The sequence below is a fragment of the Rutidosis leptorrhynchoides genome, chromosome 11 (genome assembly GCF_046630445.1).
Source record: "Rutidosis leptorrhynchoides isolate AG116_Rl617_1_P2 chromosome 11, CSIRO_AGI_Rlap_v1, whole genome shotgun sequence".
Classification (NCBI taxonomy): Eukaryota; Viridiplantae; Streptophyta; class Magnoliopsida; order Asterales; family Asteraceae; genus Rutidosis; species Rutidosis leptorrhynchoides.
The window spans coordinates 344,809,481-344,815,070 of record NC_092343.1 but is presented as its reverse complement, the minus strand read 5'-3'; the positions used below and the strand labels follow the sequence as shown (position 1 = coordinate 344,815,070).

At 29.7% G+C, this 5,590-nt stretch overlaps 1 long non-coding RNA gene across 1 annotated transcript in view; it reads left to right on the top strand.

Moving 5' to 3' along the window:
- LOC139877738 (uncharacterized) overlaps positions 1–1,137 on the top strand; it is a 1,467-nt gene extending 330 nt beyond the window's left edge. The window contains exons 2-3 of the long non-coding RNA XR_011768754.1: positions 32–526; positions 705–1,137. This is a non-coding gene — a long non-coding RNA (uncharacterized lncRNA). The remainder of the gene's footprint in view (positions 1–31; positions 527–704) is intronic.
- Positions 1,138–5,590: the final 4,453 nt, after the last annotated feature.

Sequence of the window (5,590 nt, the reverse complement as noted above, 5' to 3'; positions counted from 1 at the left end):
TTACTCTAACATTAATAAACATTTTTTTCAGGTACTGCCAAGTAAGTGGTGTGAAGCCCGCTATGTAGATGATGGTCCGAATCATGCAGTTTACATCAAAACAACATCTGGTTATAGGAAAGTGGTTGAGATACATGATAATGGTAGTGACATAACTTTTACAAAAGGATGGGGTAATTTGGTAAAGAGTCTAGATCTACATCCATTTGCCATTCTTCTTTTCAACAATGTTGATGACCACAATTTTGAAATGGTTGTGTATGGAGCCGATTTGATTGAAAAAGATGCCAACCCAGTTGTTGTTTCTGCTAATCATACAAGTGTCCACTTTTTGGACAACATTAAAGCTGAAGATGAAATTTCCGACAATGAAACAGACCAGATGATAATTAATAATCTGCAACCGAATCAATCCAACAACCCATCTTCAGGTTTGAACCAGTAAATGGGCGTCCAAGATCCAGCAACAATGGGTAATTTGGCTGAACGTGTAATCTTATTTGAAATACAACGAGCTAATGTCTGGGTAATTTTCTGTCTCTAAATTGTACATTATATTTGATTATGATTACTTGAATTGCCATATTTTTAATTTCTTAGAAACTTTTAACATTTATGTTTACTACTAGACAAACATTCTAAAATATGAGTGGTTGATAGGGTGCTAACGTTAAACCTGTTTTATATTTAAATTTTTTTTTTAGCGCTTACCACTTGAGATCTACGACATTCCAGGAGTGTTTCCCGGTGGTACTCTGTCTGTTGTGAATGAACATGGTGATAAGTTTTCTTTGGGTGTTATAGAAGACAAAGGGAAGAAACAACCGAAATATGTTGTTTGCGCTGGATGGAGTGCTTTTGTGACCAGTAATAATTTGCGTTTTCGCGATTGTGGTGAACTTCACTATAACTACACTACAGACACGTTTGCTCTCAAAAATGTTAAGCGAAAGGTCCGACATTAAGTTTATCCCTTAGTAATGTACATAACTCTTTTGCTACATGATTATGCCGTTATGATTACAACTAATCTTTTGTATCTATGCTTAATGGTCAGATGAACATAGTAGACTGTCTAGGTTTTTAAGTTTTTTTTATTGACTGAAAAGTCAATATGTCTGGTAATGTTAAATTAGAATTTTATGGATTTGGTATTAGAATACCTTCTTATGTTAGTGTTTTACAATTACTACATACATTATAATCCATAAAATATGTATTTTTAATACCACAAATCATATTAATATACATAAATTCATTCAAACAAAGACATGCACTTTATTAATTAGCCAACATTTAATTTTAATTAAAACAATGATAATGTAAAATGAGACTAACTGGAATTTAACTTTAGCAGTAATACTATCCTAATCATGACCTTTTAATAATCAATACTTATAACTATATCCTATATATATTATACATCATATCAATTTAAATGATTCTATTTATGGTAACAGATCATTATGAATTTAAAAAACGATTTTTCTTAATTAATAAAGCATTCTATTCGGTATTAAAATCCCGAAAATAATGGAACAGTTATTTTTTTTTAAAAGTTTAAATCAATTCAAACTTCTTTCTTAATCTCTTATAAATTTTAAAAACACCCAACAAAACTACATATTCAACAACATCAAATTCACTACTACATCAAAACCAAAAAAACATTCTATCCTCATAAAATCAAACACGTTGAATTTAGGTTTGAACATCATCAAACCATTTTATCCTTCAATCGATATTACTTTTTCACATGCAATAGAATTAGATGCAGGTTGAAGATTCATAACATCAATTATGGAGCCTCCTACATACAAACCTAATGTTCATCGTAGAAAAACAATCAATCAGGAACAACAGTCGAATACTACAACCAACAAAAAATAAAGCGATCACCTTTATCAGATATTACATTTGCTGAGAACAACTGCAGTGTTCGATCAATATTACCAGGTTATTCTTTATAAACTTACACTCTTTTACATTCTATTATTTAAATCATTAACACGTTTTTTTCCTATTTATATACACATGTATTGATGACAGTTTTTTTTTAAATATAAATTCCAGTATACAGTCCTGCTGATGCAAGAAGAAACAGAAGGGATTTAATTGATAGGAAAAAGGTTACCGATGAAAATCAACTAAGAAACCAAAAACAACAAAAGACAATTGCCTCAAATGGTATATATGTAACATCTTTTAATACTTTGTTATCAATTTTACATTTAGCAGCATTCTTAGTTGTTCATGTCGCAGGGAAAAAATTTAAAGTCATTAACAATCTTGCTTCCAATGTGACTAATGATTGTTCAACAAGTCAAACGGGTTCATCAAATACTGTTTCAACAAAAGGAAAAGAGAATGTCTTAAACAATAACTTAAATGGTGTAACGCAATCATTTTGCATAAACGAAGCACCTTTTCAACCTTTCACACCTTTGTCATCTACTGGTATGTAAGCTTTAATTTTTTTTTGTTTCTTAATTTTAAATTGAACAGAAATATTTGTTGTTCATTATACATCAGTAAACTTTACAACACATAACTAATGTCGTAACATTCTGATTAACCATTGTTCAATAATACCATCTGTTTCAACAAATATTGTTTCAGCTAATCGAAAACAAAATGTCTTTAGCAATAACTTTCACTACTGGAAAAATGATTTTTCCGGACGATAAATCCGGACGACTTATAGTCCCAAAAAGTCTTCCCGGACGGCACATCGTCCGGGATGTGTCGTCCAGGAAGGTTCGTCCCGGAAAGTTTTTCTGGACGGAAAGTTTTTTTTTCCCGGACGGAAGGTGGGGCCCACATTGACTTTCAACGCTAGCCTTCGTGGACGATTTTTCCGGACGACTTGTGGAAACGACAAATCGTCCCTAAAGATTTAATATTAAAATAATATTATATCTTTATTAATAATTATTTATTGATAACAGAAAAATAAAAAAAAATCTGGACGACTCTTCCTGGACGACAAGTCGTCCGGAAAGCCCTCTGCTGTAACCGGACATATTCGTTTCTGCTGTTTCCAGCCGTATTCGATACGGAACATTTCAAATATCCAAACCTGCTACATAAATAAGATTATAGTTTCACAAAATACCACAATAACATTAAAAAAAATATCCAAATGCGACAATAATTATCCATACATTTTAAAATCCGGAAAAACTACCAAATCAACTAATACCGTTTACAAATCAACTAAACTTAACATAATTGTCTTGAAACAACTGGAAAAACACCCAACAAAAGCATAATTGTCTTCAAACACACCAAACAAATTACAAATGTGCAAATCCATCATCATACAAATCATCATCATTGTTACGGATCGGGCGCAGAGTATTGGAATTGGAAGTACCTGAAGTATACCCAAAATTTGTTTGAATATCGGGAGGGACTACAAGATTATTAAAACGAAAGATTTGTTCAATTTGACTTGCCGTGTAGTATGGTTCCATTGGTGGTTGTCTACTCCGACCGGTAGAAGATGAAGATGCGGAATTACTTGCCGACTTTGGTAACTTTGGCCCCACTCCGCGTTGGTGTCCGGTTCGATCACCCAAAACTTCTTCCATGATATCGGTCTCGCTTCTTCCCGGTTGTTCTATTAGCAATTGCTTCATTCTTGTCTACAAGGTTAAACAAATGATATATATACACGTCCGGTTTGAAATCCTTGTCCACCCGGCTCCGTCCTTGGGTTTGTGCAAGAGCTTGTAATTTGTGCAAGAGTCGAAAGGTTCCGGACTTTTCTTTATCTTATTCTCGTTCTACAAACACATAAAAAATAACTTCAATGTATATAAATCAAATAACATATTTTCTAACATTTTATCATTTATGTAAAATATTAAAAACAAGGATGTTTAAGTAATTTACCAAATGTTTAACTATCGATTTGCTTCTATGCGAACTGTGGTATTGGACTTTAGAACGGTTTTTTGCATTTTGCTCACAACGCTTTTGGTATTCTTCGTTAAGCATCAAGTCAACAAAAGGATTCCAGAGTTCGGCTTCAACGTCCGGTGGTGGGTGGGAACGAACAAAATCAATATCATTAGGATATTGGTTTCGGATGTGTTTGAAATAACCTTGTTGTTCACTTTTTTCATTTTTCCATCTATCCCCCGCTATCTTGTTAACAGCAGCTCGGACTAGTTGTTCTTGATCCGATTCTAGCAAAGATTCAATTTTAAAGAAATTCTACGAAAAAATAATAGATATATTAGAAGATTGTATATAAGAAGCGCATATATATATATATATATATATATATATATATATATATATATATATATATATATATATATATATATATATATATATATATATATATATGTATATATATATATATATATATATATATATATATGTATATATATATATATGTATATATATGTATATATATATATGTATATAGTATACATATATATATGTATGTATATGTATATGTATAAGTACTAATTAATTAAACTTACGCGGATATCAATCCAAACTAATTCTTTTGAAGACCTTGGCACATCCGCCCAATACTCGTAATGTTTCGGGAACTTCGGGGACCTAACAACACTAGATATCAAATTAACAAACATTGAACTATTGGGGACTATCGGATTAACGGTATTCCACGTAAAATCAAAGTCAATATCGAGTCGTCCTTGAGCATCGTACATTCTTCGTAAACCTATGTTTTTTGATTTTCCCCGTTTACCCCGTGTATTAGGTTGGGGTTCGTTATCTTGGCCATCGGCCCCCGCACCGATCATTAGGAAAATGAGAGCAAAGAAATTCATCTGCATAAATACAAATAAAGTTAATAGAACAATGATATATACATATATATTTTATACATATATATATATATATATATATGTATGTATGTATGTATGTATGTATGTATGTATATATATATATATACACACATATGCATATATGCATAAATATACATTAAACTATAGTTTTTTTAACGACTATATATATATATATATATATATATTCGTTAAAAAAACTATATTTAATGTATATATTTATGCATATATATATATATATATATATATATATATATATATATATATATATATATATATATATATATATCTATATATACACATTATATAGATGTATACATCTATATATATACATTATATATATATGTATATGTATATATATATCTATATATACACATTATATAGAAGTATACATCTATATATATACATTATATATATATGTATATGTATATATATATATGTATATGTATACATATATATATGTATATGTATACATATATGTATATGTATACATATATATATATATACATATATATATATATATATATATATATATATATATATATATATATATATATATATATATATATATATATATATATATATATATATATATATATATGTGTGTGTGTGTGTGTGTGTTTGTGTGTGTGTGTGTGTTTGTGTGTGTATACATATACATATATTTCATGCGGAAAATTTCAAAAGACATTCATAGAAATAACATTCATAAAAATATTAAACATTTGATTACAAGAACAAGCGTTTTTTGATAAATGACAAGA